This window comes from Struthio camelus, chromosome 4 (genome assembly GCF_040807025.1).
Source record: "Struthio camelus isolate bStrCam1 chromosome 4, bStrCam1.hap1, whole genome shotgun sequence".
NCBI classification, from domain to species: Eukaryota; Metazoa; Chordata; class Aves; order Struthioniformes; family Struthionidae; genus Struthio; species Struthio camelus.
In genome coordinates, this window is record NC_090945.1 from 23,483,088 (window position 1) to 23,502,172 (window position 19,085).

General features: G+C 38.3%; 1 non-coding gene across 1 annotated transcript in view; it reads right to left on the bottom strand.

Annotated features, from left to right (window-relative positions):
- Nucleotides 1–19,085, bottom strand: part of FAM241A (family with sequence similarity 241 member A) — a 161,988-nt gene that overhangs the window by 88,642 nt on the left and 54,261 nt on the right. The gene's annotated exons all lie outside the window — the stretch shown is intronic.

Genomic DNA, 19,085 nt, shown 5'->3' on the forward strand with positions numbered 1-19,085 from the left:
AAGTGGATTTGTCACTGAATTATACGTATTACCTCAGAAATGGCCTAATAAATGGCTGGGGAAACAGTGTGTTTAGGGGTAGAAGAAGAGAAAATAAGGCCATTTGCTTGTTTTTCCATATCTCCAGAGAAACTGAATAAAATTTTAAGTCTCAGGTTATTTCACAGAAAACTCAGATTAAAAAGAAGATCATCCCTGAATATAAATAGAGTTGCTTTACTGTTTCTGAACACTGTTTCTGACTATAATCAATCTATCAGGAAACGTGAACCAACTTGCTGTGTGTGAAGCTAAGCAGCATGGTCATAGTTTAAGGCACAGAACGGCAAGTTCAGCAAGACAGGATCTGACCCTAGGTCCCTGGACAAACTTGCTCAAATCACTTAACCCATTTCTGCAGTCTCCACTGTTAAGGAGGTAGTACAGATAACTCGTTCTTATGACAAACTTCAAGGACTACAAGGCACAAGAGAGCCATGGGGACACTATGTGGTTGTAGCAACATATGTTTGTCATTCTGAAACAGTAGTTGGTGTTGACAGTGGAATAGACTGCATTTCAGAGAATAAAATTTAACATATTTAATTCCAAGGCTGAAGTGGTTGGTACTAGAAGAGTGTGAAACACTCATTTATGAGCTCTGAGAAGAAAGCAAAATGGATTTACTGGAATATTTTATTTAGAGAGGGCTCAAGTTACAAGACCTGGATCCAGCTTTGAATGCTTGTGAAGCCAGCAGGTGCTCTGAATCAGGATTTTATTTCCTTCCACAGTCAATGCAAAACTGGAACTGAGCTTCAGCTGGAGTCAGGCAGCGTGTGCAAGCCTCCCCAGTTTTGAATGAGGTAGGAGATATTTACACAGAAGTCTGTGGCTTCAGGTCCAGTTTTCAGAAGTGTTTTCCTATTTGTTTGATCTAGAAGTTCAAAGCAAAACGTGAGGTCAAACAAGCCTACCGTATCTTGAGTCACATGAAAAATACTTCACAGAACACCTTTATGAATCCATATCCCTTCTAGTGCCACTCACGCGCAATGAACAGGCACCAGAAAGAACTACCGAGTAAAGCCCTAAACCCAGTCTGTCTGCTTCCTCACCAATTGAATTTCTTCCTTCATTCTGTCCCTGATTGTGCTTTTTATTTCAGGCCGAAAACTTTTTTCAGATGAACTGGTCTGGAAAGTTTGGGGCAAGGACCTGACCTGCTAAGTCTCTACACAACAGGAACTTTTGCCTGAGGGTTTACTGGCAAAGTATCTAGAGCGGTAGTAAACTTGCCAAGAGGCCTGTGAACCTCTATTGCCTAGGTTCATAAATTGCTCTTGGTTAGCTTATGCTTTACATAATCTTTTTTCTTCCCACTATCCTCAGAAAAACATAGCCTCACTAAAAACATGTAATGGAGGTATAGAAATATATATTTGTTGCTTATTTTTTCTACATTTTATTGATTATTCTCTGCTGTCACGTAAGGAAAGACTGCTTACTCCCAGTCTTATTTTCTCAGTCCCTTGACTGACTGGCAAGGAATAACTTTAGAGAGATACCATACTCAAGGAAAACAGATTGTGTGGTTCTGCAGTGATCCACTTAAATGCCTAGAAACAGCTCTGACAACTTCAAGAGTGGTGTAGATCTAGATTGAGAAAGAGAAATGTAGCACTGGGTTTTGCTGAAGATGGGGAAGCAGCACATGCTCAGGATTGAGTAGAAAAGGTTCTCTCTATGGAATAAAGACTCATTTCTCACCCCCTGTACATTTAATTCTGCTCAAGTTCTTTTCCTCTCAAAATACCTTTTTTTTTTTTTTCCTGCTAACATATTTTTTTTTCCCCTCTAGTAGAAATCAATACAGGATTAAAAAGATATTTCTTAAATATAAGGCCATTCTTGAAAGTACAAGCTGTTTTACACTGACAATAATATTAATTAAAAGAGTCAATCTTTCTATTGCAGTTTATATATTTCATTCATATAACTGATCTAGGAAAAAGAAAACCTTAGTAGTGACAGGATTTCCCCAAGCTTGTAGACTTTTAAACTGATAATCTTAAAAGTCCTGATCATTTACCTAAGGAAGAAAAAAAAAAAAAATCACGGAATCTGATCTTCGTTGCTTGCCTTCTTGTGGATTGTCTGGAGCAATTTCTCAACAGAAGGCTGTAGTCAACACAAGGGCATAACACGTGCCAATACTTGGGTGGCAAAGCATCCCTTTGCCCTCTAAAAGAGGATACATTGTATCCTGTGTTTGTTCTGACGGGACAGAAGGAAGAAGTATGCATACACTTCAAAACTGTGAGAATTTTCTCACAGAAAAGCAGGGTAATACTGATGAACATACCTATAAGAAACTGGGGCTCCTGGATCTTTTTGAGATCCTCCAGAGGTAGGAATGTCTGTCCTGCTAAAAGGGTAACTTGGACTTGTGTCTTTATGCAACCTGGACTGCATTTGATTCCAACTCTCCACCAGTTAGTCTCCCTTTTTCCAAGAGCTATTTGCATTTGATTACTGTTGTTTCTGAGTGGGAAGGGCATGATACAGGCATCTGTAAAGGGGAGGGAATAAGTAAAGTTATTTCTTGGTGGTGGCAACAGTAAAGCTGGGAAGATAGGAAATGCTGAGAAAGGGGGCAGAGCTAACGACATTAAAGAAATGGTTTTGTTAAAAAACAAGATCAGCTCATGGACCGTTAAGAAAAACGGGCAAATAGTGGTCAATTGTTCATGATGAATTATTCACCCAGTTCTATTGGAACACAACGATCCTGGAATGCTAAATTAGGAGCTAATCAGGATGCAATCTCTCACTTCTCCTGTTTGGCATTGCCACTGACCTTATTATGAAAAAAGGTGTATACAGCTACAACAGAGAAACATCAAAGTTTAAACATTCTGGCATACTGCTTAGGTTTAGCTGACAATATACCTCCTCTAAGTAACAATCAGCAGACAAACAACGATCAGAAAACTACGTAATATTTCAAGGATTGTGTTAATCATTAATTATGAACAAAATAAATCTAACAAGAAAGTTAGCAAATCCTTAAGCATTTGGTAGAAACATCAACACATCAGATATGAATTAATTCACTCATATTCTTAGTGATAGGAAAGTTAGAGGAAATAACTAGAAAAATGTGTAATGAATTTGCGAGGTGGCAATAATCAGAGTTTAACAACTACTTAATCCCAGGAATTATTCAGAAAAAAAAAAGTATTATTTTATATAGAAATAAAACCTAAGCATCCATCATGGCTTTCCTTGGCTGGCTGAAGGAATCCCTCCATTGAGCAGGGTGCGCCCCTGGGAATCTAGTAGGACTTAACAATGCTGAGTATATGGTGAGCACAGGCCCAGGCCACACAAACAGGCAGAGCATTGTTCGTGCCTTGAGCAGTGTTGGACAATCTGAGAAATATCCAGAACTGGTTTCTAGTAGTCCCTCAACATTATCACTTCATTTAACCTTTATCGAAACTAAGCAAGTTATAAGTAGTGAAGCTTTCCAGGGTTCAGGGGCTCTCCTGCCCAAACTGGACTTCTTTGCATTGCTAAAGCCTGTGTTTCTTACTTTGAGGCATTAACCCCAAATATCAACACTTTCATAAGAGATGCAAAAAGTATCAAGTTGGAACTTTTGGGAATATAGGAACGTTCTGTGTATTCCTCTAAGAAACATTACCATTTATTGCCAGGTGCGCTCATGTTTTTGCACACCCATCTTCAACAGTGGAAGAAAAGCACTCATTTTACACAAACACATACAAATTCCATCTATTTTTTTACACAGTTTAAGAAATATGAACATATTTCTTTTTGCATGTTGACATAAATATTCTTTAAAGGCATTAGTTTTGCATGTATAAATCCCATTCAGCATAAAGATCTGATGTATTTTCATACCAGCACATCACTGCAATTCTACCTGAGCAAAGTCCCTCACTTTAATAGGATCTACAAGTATGCATCCGAAGCAAACCACGCTTACTGCCAAGATGTCATTGTTTACTTTTGTTAGCTGGGCTTAGACACGAAGGAATACTTCAGAGAACTACAACAAGAATTCAAGTTACCTCCCACACTTTTAATTCTGGCCCCAAAAATAACATAACAACTTTCCGGTCAGTTTGTTTCTTTTCTCACTTCTAAGCACTTGGGAGCTCTTTAGAAACAACACTACACAAAAATCTTTTACATGGGGAATTAAGCATCCTCTGAAGAAACATGCAAGATCTCTGTAGGCAAATATGTATTTGCAAAGAGGAAATGACAACCCAGAAAGCACATAGCAGTCAGTTCCCCAGTCTTCACAAGAGCACATATGACTAAGTCAGAGCCTTTTCTTGCACAAATCTCACTTTCCCTAAACTGTATGCTCATGTCAAGCCAGCTCTTGGAGAAGAAAGGGGCAAAGTTACTCACCTCACTAATCTTCAGTTCTCACAGCAGGGTTGTTCTGCCAGATGCTATTTGGCTACCTAGCTTCAGCTACTGATTCAGCAAGAGTTTACTCTGTTGTGATAGTCCAATACTCCCAAATACTCCTAGACTTAAGGAAGCAAATAAGCTTTATTCTTTTCAGCAGTCTGCTGGGCTGTATGTCTGTGGAGTCAGGTTTTCTACATTACAATCAGTCTCCAGCTGGGTTCTATAATTGGGCTTCCAGATAAAAATAATCTGGAGCAAATAAGGGCTTGGAAAGAATTCTTAATCTGTAGTTTAGTGTTGTACCTTAAGAGTGCTTCTTACCCCCTTCCTTCTTTTGGCCTCTTATGATCAAGGTAAATTTGCCAACATTAGATCAGATATTATTCCACCAGCACATCTACAGCAAAATTCTTATGTCACTGAGTAACAATCATCATTACTAATTATTATCTAAGTTTTATACTTTGATAATAAGCAGAAGATCAGTTCCTTATCTGAGAGAATAATAGGCTAAAATACACCAGTTAAAACTAGTTTTTCTCTTTGTCCTCGGTGGATGGAGAAGAGAATTTTACTTCATCAAATCCTTAACTTACTCCCTGAGTAGGCATCCTCTACTCAAAGTAACTTAAATGCCGGACACAAGAGTACCATTTTTTTCCCTCTCTGTGTTTAAGCATTTTACAATTTCCTTAAATACGATAACTAAACATTGCATTTATTTAGCAATTCAGCAATTCTAAGAGTGTTTTTATGATATCTGTTCCACAGGGAAGAAATCACGTACACTGTTTTTAAACCAGGAACTAAATTCTTTAGTCAACAGAAATTTCTACCAATAGCCTCCTTAACTGCTTCCTGCTCATCTTACTGTATCTACTATATTCCACTTTAAAAATGAAGTAAAAGACTAGCAGGGAAACATGCAGTTCAATATTAGCAAAAATACAGTGTATAATTTGCTGCCATTGAAATTCGCTATGCTTATGGTGTTTGGGTGCAAGGGGAAACATAAAGACAAATGTATGAGGACACCTGCCTACTTGGATTACTTTTATTGCAATTTAATTATCAATTAAAAGCAATTCAAGAAACCTTTATTAGCTATTGACCTTGATCTTTTGTCTCTGCATACTATTAAGGAAGTCGGAATACAAGCCTCATAACACTGCAGTTATCAGTTTTATGATAAGGGTATATACAATACGTTCTTTCTATCTGCTTGCTATGAACCTCTTCCATGTAAGATGAAGTGTATCTACTGAGGAAACACCCATTAAGGGGCTCATAGGTAGTAAATTAAACCTGACTTCAAAGGCAACTCTTCCTGAGACAAATTAGACTACAGAGATAGAAAAGGGCAGCACCAATCATTAATCTATTGAAGGCCACTTTCTGAAATGTACTGTTGTTTCTAAGTTCAATGACCATTTCAAGATTAACTGTTCTTAAATTTTACAATATGTCTTTAAAAATTATGCACCATTAAGTGACAAAATATTGCATATTAGAATCAGCTCTGCTTTATTCTACTTAACCTAGCAAGTCAGTTCCTTTAGTTATAAATATACTATGAATTCCTGAAGTTTAGAAGTTAATTTGAATTAAATATTTTCAGAATGAGGTTCACAAAGTTGAATCTCCTGTGTGATGTTGCTTGGGTATAAATGAATTACTTCATAAATTTACTAGGGCTAGCTGTCTGTCTCATCACTTTGCATCATCACCTGGAGTACTGTGAAGGGGGAAGAGCACAACCCTTCTGATTGTCCAGGGTAACATCAGTCCATAGCAGAAGGTGAAGAACTGGCATGACATTTTGAAGAGTGTTTTTATCCAGCTTTCAAAACTCTGTTTCATATTGCAAAAAACAGAAGGACAAAATCAGATGAAAGATGAAGCTTTGGGTTTATTGGCTGAGCCAAATAATCAGTTTAGGTTAAACCAAAACAGATTTTTTCCCCAAACAGTTCAATAAAACAAGGTGTTGCTCATTTAAAATAATTGTTTTTAATTTACTTTATTTCAGTTTCAACCCTTTTGAAGGATTTGCTCCTTTGCCTTGCCTTCTCTCTCCTGTCCTCTCCTGTCCTCTTTTCTAACTGTAGGTCAATTTGCCATTTCAAGACATAAAAACCTAAAAATTTCATTTAAAAAAAAAATCCTGGAGAGAATGGCAGGGTCATTTGTTACCTATGATGCAGAAAGAGAATAAATTTAGCAAGAAGTACAGATCTCACAAGTCTGGGAAGGACCATCTGTGAAGGGGCACCGTGGTGTCAGGCACACCCCTACCCAAGACAAGCAAGCTGCGTGATACAAAATGGGCACACACGCCCATGAGTGCTTAATGTGGTGCTAGGAGGCATGATCACCTTCACTTCCCAGACTGATAACTGCTGGGGGAGATCTCAGTCATGTCAGCTGGTTGGGAAGGCAGGATGGGAAAGAGGGCCACAGGAAGAAGGATGAGAACAGGTATTACCTGGTGTCCTTCCTCTTGTCTTTGTAAAATGTTTCAGGTACATGATGGGATCATGTGACCTGTGGAGTAGTTTTATGAATATATGTATAAGTATATAAATGCACTCTTTTCCCCCCCCCTTTTGTGAATTCTGGTTGCTCAGCAGGGAATTAGATTTGTATACTATTTGGCAAAGCTTTGCTATTTCAGAATTTATATCTCAATGAAGTGATTTCTGTTGCCTTTAGATACCTTGGGCAAAATGACTGAACTGAAAGCAACAACAAACAGTCCCTCACTGCTGAACATTTCATTGCTAATTTATGAGAGATGTTATTTGCAGAAACACAGCCTTCCTGCTGATTCACTGAGTGAAAAAGAACTATAGCTAACACTCCACCGAATTTAGGATTTCATAATGCTCACAGGCATAAGGGGGCACAATGATGCTGCTTTGGGCAACAGAGCATGTTGCAACCACTTTCCTTCCCCGCAAAGTGGAAATTTTAAAAACAAAGCCAAAAGTGCTTGAGGCAGTACTGGTGTATTTGTTTAGCTGATACAAAGCCAGCAATGCAATATTTAAGAAACTACCTTCACCTGAGATATCTGAAACAAAAGGAATCGCAGCTTCCGTCTGATCTGCTAAGTCATGTCAGTGAGAATATGAACAGCCCTAAAAAGCTCCCGTGAATTAAATGCTTAGCATGAGAATAAGTGGGTTTTCCTAACCCTGACTTAAATGAGTTTAAGGTACTTAAGCAGCCACTTCAGAAAATGAAATGACAACATTCTTTTTTAGAGAGAATTAATTTAAAATATCAGCAGACTCGGCAGAGCTAACTGCCAGTATAAAATGTATTCAAATCGTTGGTTTAAACTTTTTTGCTAACATTCTGGATCTCTTCCTTTCACCTTCACCTTCCTTAAAACCTGAGCTGTATTAAACTTAGCAGGAAAGATGGAAAGAAAGAAGAACTTAATGAAAATGTGCATCTTTCCAGGCAATGAAAACTTTAAAGCCAGTATCGTGCGTCTGTTTGGATCTGCTTGCCTTGGCCTGGCCAAAGATTTTGCATATACAGCTTTTCATTCATAAGTTGGACAATTCTAAAATTATTAGAAAAATGAGAAAAATGATGCACTGAGTATGCTGCTGAAAAAGTCAGGAAACAAAATGCTGTCTCCTGGAGAAATGGAGAAATGTCCTTTTCACTTGGACTCTCAGTTTTCCCCTTGTTCCTGTATATCAGGCAAATTTTTTAAAATTAAACATTTTAGATAAGTTACAAAAGTACTCATACCAGTTTCATCCGTGTCTGTATTTCTGTTGACTCCCTAAGCCCTTGATGGCCTACCAAGTGCTTCTTTTTCAATTCCATTTGGTATGTTGAGAGTGTGCTGTAGTTATTGATTAAAAATAAAACTCCAAAGATAAGCAGTTCTCTAAAACTTGCCACACATCTGTTGGATTTTTGTTTATGTGTTGAAATGTAATTGGGCAACTGGAGAAAAGCGGATTTGTGAGGTGTTATTTTCCTAAAGATTACATTTAATAATGTTGGTGTACCCTCCATAATTTATTTGATTAATAATATTTGATCTAAACCCAAATTATGACTTCCCACATATACGACATAACTAATGAACTGTGAAAGGAAAGCTGTTCAGATGGTCACCAATAACCAATGCTTAGTTAATCCTTTAAATAAACTGGAGCTCACAATGTGTCCCTTTGAAGTCATAAATAATGTATATTTTTCTTTTGACTTTTAATAAGCCAGTGGAGTTCATCTCACAGTCTCCAAACACATATATTTTATTATGGGCCTCTGCAGTTTACTTTAATTAGTGTGTCTGAGTGCTTTGGGAGACTTAGCCCTACTGAAAACAAACAGAGTCTTACCATCTATAAAACATTAGCTCCCTTTGGTTTATCCTGATACAGCCGAGGCTCAGTGAGAAACACATGGTGTAAGTAAACACTCATAATTGCATTAGAACTCCCGGGTGTATTGGTAATTCAAGCTCCGTTTCATGATATTGTTAGAGCAGTTAGGGCAGGTTTACCAATCTCATCGTCTTCTGGGATTTCATGAAATTCCATTTGGAGAGAACTTTAAATGACAAATCTAATAGAAACAGCAAAAGACAAAACAAGCCACTGAGGCTCTGAAAAGGAAGCACACTGCTAGAAACCACTTTGGTGTAATTGCGTTTTTTTCATGTCTCTGAAATTTCTCATTCCTTTAGTCTCCTTGCTGATGTGTTAATTTTGTGTAAGTGGGTAGGCCTGTGTTTTCCTCCATTGCCCCTGCACAACTTTTGGTGTCAAACAACCTCATCTTCCTATTTCTGAGTCAATTTTCCCAGAAAACAATGCATTCCAGCTCCAAAACGAAATAGGTAAAATAAAATGAATACTGCATTTTTAGTAGTGTCCAGATATATTTGTTACGAGAGGAAGAAATCAATGCAGAAAGGATTTCCACTTTTTGCAGGAAGATTTATGTAACAGAAAATCCTTCACGAAAACAATACACTTGGCCTGTAATTTGCCCTTTCCTTTTGCCATTTTTACACAACCACAACAGTGTCTCTATAAAACAGTATGAATGAAAAATGAAGCAGAGACGTTCAACTATGTAGATACCCACAGATACTAGACTTCAACCAACTACTATTCAAATCAATGTTGGTAAGTAAATTTCATTCTGTTTAGACCCTCACCCCAAAACCCACATGTATTATCTCTGCACCTTCCAGCGATTTAATGCAATAATTATCAAGAACAAAAGGATGAGTTCTTTTATGTTACTTTCATAATGTCGATATAAACACAGTGGGACTACAACGGTTTTTCAGGGATGCATGATTTAATAGCTTCATGGAAGAGTGGCGATTTCTTGTTTTTTATATAAAAATTGACAAAAAAAAGTTTTCATCTGATTTTCAGACTCAGCTCACTGTTAGGGATGTACAGCTACACAAAGGATTCTGCTTTGTTGGGGCCAAATTGCAAAGCCTCCCACTAACAAATACCAACCTTCATTTTGCTTGCATTCTTGCTTGTCATGTAACACAGAAATATTTATTTCACTCAGCTCCTAACCAGTTTAGACGAAGAAAAGTAAAAGACAATTCATTCTGCTATTAGACCTTTGAGATCCTCCAGTATCATCTGCACCTTTCTACCTGTACAAGCTAGTCCTTTCATATTTACCAGCATTTGTTTCAGTACTGGTTTTGTTGGCCATTACATCCCTTTGGTTGGCACCTTCTGTTCTCGCTCTTATGAAATTCCCCTCTTAAACCTGTTAGACATTTCAAAATCTAATCATTTTCCTTACAGGATGGTTATAAATCCTTGCCTTTTCTTTTTTTTTTTATGATGACCAGTGCAAACAGAACACCATCAATAGCCAAGGAGCCAGAGTACGGCTGGCTGCCCTGCCCTGCGGGGGCTCGGCGGCCACCTGTGAAACAGTGCAGGGCTCCACGGGGCCGGTTTCGTGGGTGCACCACGGTGCCGCAGGAGCCACGGCTTCCACGCCTCACCAGCTCTGCTCTGCGGCCTAGAGCCCCAGAGCCTTTCCAGAGTTTATAATTGGAAAGCGTGAACGGGAATTCACTGCTTATTCTCCCTTCAGAAATGCTAAGCTGCTTGGCAGCTGCAGCCTACCCATGCAGAGCACAGGTTTGAAAGACTTAGAGTTATGCTTTAACAGTGACATTTTGCTCTCCCTGCTACACTGTCAACAGGGAAATAGTGTGGCAGTGGCTCTTTCAAGCATATTTCTCTCTCTGGAAAACTAAACATAGAGCTGAAAATCATCAGCTTTCTCACCATTATGTATTGTTGATATAAAATGAAAAGGTACTGTGTAATGAAGAATTGGGTCACCTGGGCCAAAATCCACACCAATTTCACGTTATGAACTGTGCTGAGTGACTACAGCTAGAGGAACTCAGCTTGTTCTTTAAAACCAATTAAACTTATATAAATATACAACTTCTGGTGCTGAGACTCTAGCAAAGCTGCAGTACTAATAAGGTTTGCTGAAGCTATAATTCTAAACCCCTCTGCATGGAGTATTTCCTCTGTATATTCATCTCCAGAAGTTATGCTGAAATTAAAAAAGGACAAACCAAACCCCAGTTTGTCAAAACCCATCCTATTTATAATATTAAATAATTGAAGCAATAAGTAAATATATACAGTGTTGATAAAATCAAATTATCAGGCAAAGCATAATTGGGGTTTATTTAAACTGTGATTGACTCCATTCATCTGTTATTCTAGTGGATATATAAAGATAAATTGCTTTCTCGGAAATTGAGACACAATCTTTTTTTTAAAAGATATTTTTCTTATCAGGTTTTCATTAGACAAGGCAGCCTGCTTTATATGTTTGTACAATTTAAGTAGGCTCTTAGTCTGTTTGTTAATACATCATGTTTATTTAAAACTCCTGAAGGAAGTTATTAATCTGTCAAAACTTTAAAGATTTGAAGCTGATAAATAAATGAACAATGCTAAATAATTCTTTGTGTTGTTTATACAAAACACAAAACAAGTCTTAGTGTTCTTCTGTAGGAGGTGAAGCCTGGTTTGCTTTGAAATTGCTCAATATTTGCCTGTACTACACTGCTGCCAAATCCTGAAGTGTCTGATAAGTACACCCACTGGCTTAAGCAAGGAGCCTTTCTGACTAGAATAGCTGGTCAGGAATCAAAAATATGCTTTAATCCAATTTTCATTTTCATATCACATAAGGTGCTATGGAATGATTGCCATTTGCAAAAGAAAAAGGCAAGCACAATTAAAAGTTGAATCTCTAATCCCTCTGCCTATGGCTTAGAACGGGAGCCAAGAGAAATATTGCCTTAACAGGTACATTTCCCCTGGGGGGAAGCACACCCTCGACCACCTAGCTAGTGAAATGAAGAGATAATAGGATGTTCGGTTGTATCAGTGGCCAACAAATTGTGTGTTGGCTCCTGACACAAAAGCATAGAATTGCTAGGTGGCAAATGAGAGCTCTGTTTTCTGAAAGTGGCTGTGTCAGTATGGTTGCAAATAAAACAGCAGCCCCTGTCTCTAGCAGCCAAGTCACATACCGGCTAGTGAGAAACTCCGTGTGTGAGTAACTGCTGTTTGTCTGAAGAGATATTTGAAAGTGATTGAAGGGCAGTGTGAACTGCTAACCACTACTAAGGTAGACTACTTGACAGTAAGGGTGGGTGACAGCTGTTGCAAAAACACTTACGTTGTGTCTCACTACCAGAAAAAAAAATGCAGCTACTAGTACGTAGCTATTAATAATTTTACTCTGTGAAGACCAAATCTATCACTTTAATAAGTAGGAAGAGTGGGCTTCAAAAATACTTACCAAATTCACTGAGGGACTGTCCTATTTTTGCAAATGTATTTCTCACCAGCAGGGACTCAGACACAATAGGTGATAGATTTTACTTCCTTCTAGCGCAAAGAGGCTTTTTCTTGGATCCGCTCATGTAGTACAACTGCAAATGTTTCTGTTTCTCTAGATTAACACAAAGACCATTGTATCTCAAGTTGTAATAGGGCATAATTTTATATTTTTATGTAACCGCCAGTAGGAACAATTAGGAGCCATGGTGTGAATATGATTCCACGACCAGGATTTGGGAGCTGACTTCAGAACACTTTCGCATGGCAATAAGTGCCAACTTCATCAGGCTTTCTCCTAGACACCCCAGAACTAATCTCGTAGGACTAGACAGTACCACTGTCAAGTCTGAAATAGTTAATTGTAAGAAACAGCATCAGGTAGATGTGCACAAATTCAGGTGGTATTGCCAACTTCCTCAATTTCCTCTTGCAACATTTGTCATTTTTTTAGAGCACTATCCTAATGTGAGAGCACTTTAAAATGTAAGTTACTGCCCTCAGGCTTCTGGAAAAAAAGTTTGAAAATGCAAACCTTAAAGGTTCGTAAATCCATCTCATTATTTCTTTTCAAGGTTGATTTATTGTTTTTCAACAGTGGCCTTAGCAATTCTGTTACGATAGTGAAAGAAGCAAAACATAAAAACTGGGCTTGTTTCAGGATAGCCTTGGAAATAAAATGAATCAAATACATTGAAAATTAGTTTAGTTTCACGTAATTATCTTAGTCGCTCATTACGGAACTATTAGTGCTATCTGGACAGACATAATTCAGATACAAATTGTTGTAAATACTGCACAGTGTACTTTTGTAACTGATTGCAAATAGCTCATATGACCAATTGTTTCTTTCTTTCCTCTCACAAAGTGTCTGTAAATAGACTGCCAGTTTTTTAAGCTTCCTATGTATTATAATGATTAGTAATACTATGCATTAACCTCAGATTGCTATGAATGGTCAACTACCAAATATGAGGTATTAAACAGCCCTGTAAATGATTGGTTGTGATTGCTCACATTTCACAGTGTAGTTTTCCCCCCCCGTTTCAATAGTCATAACTCTTATGCAGTAACTATGAAAATGGTTTAATTGCCCAGGAAAAACGTTTCCGGCAGCATCAGAGAATTCATCCTTATACAGCCTTTTCCCCCTCTTGGGGGGAACTGACCTTGGCCATTACACCTGCTCACAGACTTTCTGAAGAGTTAAAGTAACCTTTTCTCTCAAAGATTCTTACAAAATACCTGTTAAATCCCAGTGTTACAAGTATTCATCGGATGTATTTAACTTAAGCAAGCATAAATTCACCAACTTTCTAGGGAGTATTTGCATGTTTAAACTCAGGCAAGTATTTGAATGTTAAAAGCTCAGTTCTCTAAAGTGCAAACGCAGTGACACTGTTGCTTAAGTCTGTGATCCATCCTTCCTCTACATCATTTAACAAGCACAGTAAGTGCTCTTCTGACAGCTGCAGAACTAAAACCTGATATCGTTGAATGCTGAAGCAAGTGAATGTAGTGTTCCATCATGTTTCATACCACAAAAATGCAGTCATCAGTTGTATGTACAAAGGAAGTGAACGCAAAAGTGGTGCCATTCCAGAAAGTAAGCTTTCTTCACCAAAACTGTTTTGTACAATTAGTCAGCAGGGAGACTCAGGAATGTGATGTCATGCTAAGCATAGATTGTGCATTTTTCTGGAGTAGCAAGAACTTTGTTATTTGACCTCAAAGCCATATTTTGCCATTAGATAAATAAATACTGTGGGACTTCAGGGTCAAATGAACATACCTCTGCACAGAATGCAGAGCAAAACAAAACAAAGCTCACTAATTTCAACTGCGGTTCATCTGTGCCTAGTAGTGCCCTAGCCACCAACTGACAGGACCTAGCATGGTTCCCAGAAGGTTTGAACCCCTTCCAAATAAATATTGCATAAGATATCTGCCTTTTTCTTGTGATAGTTATTAGGCAGATGACATTTTGATAGGGCTCTATTAAACAAATAGAAAGGAATGAATTAAAGCAGAATCTTTTCTCTTTCTCTCCCTCTCATGAAAGAAAACTACTCATGTTACACTTTCCAGTTTAAGCAACATATAATTGTTAAACCAACATCTCCCACACCAGTTCAAAACACCTGAAGATCTTCCTTGTTTCAATCCTACTTCATTTACATGTCTGTAAACATGAGTCTTTCCTGAATGTTCACTGCTGTGTTGCAATGTATGCTCATAATACATATAGATTCTTTGCACATGCTGTCTGAAATAGATTTTTCTCCTCAATTATATCTATATACATCTAGAATTACTTAAGAGCCATAACTCTATTAAACTGACAAACTAAATTTATCCTGTGCTTATTTAATTGGCTTATTAGACATAACCATAACACATTCCTAGATAAGAAGGGGCATTGGCTTGGCCTGGTTGAAGGAGTGGTATTTTTCAGTTATTTTAACCTGACAACACTTTCAGGCTAGAATAATGTGACAGTTCTCTCAGAATGAAGGCTTCCAAATGGTATGTAGTCCGCATACAGTTCCCTTCCTAAGTTAAGATTTTACTGATTCAGATAACAGACACAGGAAGATATCCTCCACTCTACATCCAGAAAGAGATTGCTTCCGAAGCTTATGAAAATGGCTTAGACTTTATCAACAACAAATGTAAATGAGTAACATGCTTTATGATTCTGGACAAATACCAGTACAATTAAAATCCATGGGAATCTTATCACTCATTTCTCTGGGACTGGAATGTGGATTCCCTCCCAAAATGGAACAGGGCATCCCCAGATCCTGAGGACATTTGCACACAGGCAAAGGCTCTTGCAGTGATTTACAAGCACTAATACAGCCTCACAACACTTTGATCTGTGAAGATTTTTCTCATTTTACAGATGGGGGTACGTAGGGAACTTATGGGCCTCATTCAGAACAGGATTTTCACACCTGAAGTAGTTATTAAGTGAAATCCGAGTAAATAGGATCCATATCCTAGTGAGCTGCTGGTTAGTTTCTCTAGGTTACTCAATTTTTAATTTGTAATTTCTGAAAGGCTGAGACAGTAGGTCCTTTTGTAGAAGGCATTCCAACAGAATACAAGGTTATCCACTTTTTAACAAAAATGTGGTTGCAGGATGAGCCATCTTTGCTCCCACTTTATGCAGTACATTAATAAGACCTAGAATCAATTCTTACCACGATCTGAGGAGATTCAGTCCTGCTGCTGAGAGGACTCGATTCTCCCACCTCTTTGGAGAACAGGGACACAGGGACACAGGGACATAGTGGCAAAGGCTCAAGGCACTGACTTTAAGTTGCTCCCTGCTCAGTCCATCAGTGGCTGTGGGCCCCAGTCGGGGCACCATCTACTGTCTGGTGGCAAAATTCAGGCTTCTGGATTCCACTTTTGCAACCAAACACCTAAAAATAAGAGATTACATCACTGTGTGCTGTGCTTAAGCCTTGTCCGAAGGTTTCACAGCCAGCCAGTGATGAGGCAAGGACCAGAGCCCCCAATTCCTAGTACACAAAACTGTTTTCTGATGTTCTGATCTTGAAAAGCTCTTTTTCTCACTGCAGTCTAATCACTGAACTATACCTTGTCCTGTACTCTAACTAGGCTTTAATGCCTTTTATCATCATACTAGAAGCTCAAAGAAATGCTTAACTACATGGAACTATTCAGAGACTTCAGCAATATGAGCTACTGAATACAGTAACTACACAGATTTTTCCTTCAGACACTTGACTGCATCATACTGAAGTTGGTATAACAGAATGAAGATAATTTGGTAGCCTTTGATTTCCCTTGAAATGGGAAAATTCAACTGCTTCCCTTTTTTAAACAGTCAGGAATCCTGGCAGAGCTCATTTAACAAGGTGAATAAGATAAAAATGAAATTTATAGCTAACTAGGGGTATGCTCCCCCTACAAAAGTTCTAGTGAAATTAGAGCTATGAATATCTATCTAAGTGGCTATTCGAGGTATCTTATGGACTGTTTCTGACCCCCGTGGGAAGTTGGGTGTTGGGTTTTTTGTTGCTAATTTTCTATATGAAAGTAAGTCTTCTATAGATTGTTGGCAGAATTTCAAATGCTCAAGATTATCCTTGTTATAGCCTGTACCTTGCATTAATGAAATAACTTGTAATTTTCAAGACAAACACAACGCACTAGAGAGAGGGACTGGGAATGTGTTCTGTGCCTGGAGTCTGTGGAAACTATTTCACAGTGGTTTGGTTTTTTTTTTTTTTTTTTTTGGAGAGTGGTAAGGGGTAAAATACCTCAGGGAACACTCTCTGTGTATCTCTACCATTTTTTTCTGATTTACAACAGCAATAAGCACAGCATTCCTGGAATATTAGCAGAAATATTCAGACAGTGATTTGGGCAATAAAAGGGATGATTATCTCCTTTGTTCAATTTGGATATCATCATATTCAACTATTGAGGCTTTGAGGTCACTCACCGTGGAAGAGAAAAGAAGACGGAGGCAAACAATGAAAGGAAAAAAGAAGGGGCACGTTCAATGCAAACAGTAAAAACAAGTCTTAGGACCTTAATGAACAAATTCTACTGAAATTTTATGAGACAGTTTACAACATTAACATTCCCAACTGTCTACTATATTTCCACAGCTAAGCCAGCAGAAGGGAGAGCGCTCAGCTCTCTCTGGTCTGTTAGCTCAGACTGTCAATGAATATGGCTTTCAGCTGAAAGGCTGGACTTTGTGCTGCAGTGCCAGCTTGGCTGGCTTTCCTGGGCCGGAAGTTGCTTTTGGCAGAGAGGTGGAAAATGGGACTATGGCTGCAATATTTGCCATAGTTTGCCTGTCATTCCCCAGAACTCTAAGTAAAGCAAAAAATAACATGAGCGATCACTGGTGCTGCCTGTAAATAATATGTGAGTGGATTATACCTTCTTTTAAAGGCAAGTGAAAGGGGGATGAAATATCTTTTTCTGCTCCCTGGAAGACGATAAAGGAATCAGGAAAATTCCCAAAAGCCTGTCTCTTTCAGTCCTTCCTAATTATTTAATATTTCTTAAGGCATGCCCTCATGAATAAATCCAGGGGCATTTCTAGGGAATTCTAAGTCGGTATACCTTAATTCTTCCTTCGGCCTACCATCCTGTACATTATAGCCATCTAGAGTCTTCTAGACAAAAAAAAAAATTAATCACAGCAGGTGCCCTCAATGTGAGGGAACGCAGCAGAGTCTGACCGATGCAGGGAGCTGAGCGAAGAATAACGCTGTGGATGGCATAGTAGCAAAGATCAGAATAGATTCACCCCTGAATTTGACTGTCTGGTATCTGAGTGAGGCTGGTTGCCTGAAATTATCATTCAAGTTACTATAAGGAAGTATCATGAGAAGCCCTAGTATCTAAATATTAGTGATGTTCATGTGATTTTTCTGATTCATTTTGACAGATATTTTGTACCTTGTGCTACCCTTCAATTCCTGTTGAGATGCCAGTAAAGCCAGACAGAAAACAGCAATACCTATAGAAAGAGAGCAATTGTTTTAAAAGTGATACCAGTGTTTTTAGGTAGACTCTTCATCTCCTTTTGCTGAGTTCCATGCCTATGAGAAGCTATCGATTCCCATAGCTACGAGGAATATGTCACATGAAATACAAATGTCCTGTTTTGGAAATTCATGAAAAACTCAGTCTAAAGTGTTTTACTTTAATACATACAGATTAGAGATGGCTTTTATCTGATAGAGTTTGCTTTGAGGAAGCAATAGTTTCTTCATTAAGATAAAAATTCAAGCATTAATAGCCTAGAGTTGAAAGAAAAGAGGAAACATTTAATAAGAGAAAAGCTTTAAAGCTTTCGAGATTCCATGCACCCTTTAATAAGATGAAAGCAATATTTTGAAGTCTTAGGTTCACTTAGAAACTTTTTGAGGTGTGCTGTTACCACATCTCATCAGCTTTTTTGCACTCAAGAGCCATTTGAGACCTTTTTGTGGTATGTTTGACAATACACTTAAAAGATTACTGCTTAATCTAGGTAAGTAACTTTGACTTCAAACATGTGTCTATCTGTCCATCCAGCTGCCTATTACTTTCTGTGTCTTCGGAAAAGAAAGGAAATGAACATCACTGAGGGAAAAATGGGACAACAAAATCTGATCTAATTCAGTTCTTCATGCAGCAGAAGAGTGTTGAGTTTTGCTCAATTCTAGGCAGAATTTTTCGTAGATGGATTATTGCCATTAATTCCAGTGGGAGCAAAGCTGTATCCGGAATGCCTCATTTTCTGTGGCTGACTTTATTTCAAATGAAAAATGTCACTGGCTATGAAGAACTGAAATAAATGAAAGTTTTCTCCTCACCTTCAGTGGCAGCATAATGGAATCTGAAACACACGTTTCCAGTTGATGGGGGTATGAGGGGTGGAGGTAGGGACACGCTTTAAGAAGGTGGTAATCACCTACAGATATAGCAGACATCTTTACGTGCCAAAGGAACAGCCATTCCACCATTCAGTGGTTTCCTTTCCTCCCACTTCGAATGTATCTAATCCTGCTCTTATGCATGCTACCAGTAGCTAATACACAGCTAATACGAATTAGAAGTCTATGGATAACCACAGAGACATTATAGATTTGTACCCTGTAACTGCAGCCAACCTTGGTCTAACCTCCAGATCCTCCAGCTTCTCATGTAGTTTGCTAGATATCCCTCACTTTTCATTTTGCAGCATTGGATTTGCAGAGATAGAGCTCTAATGAA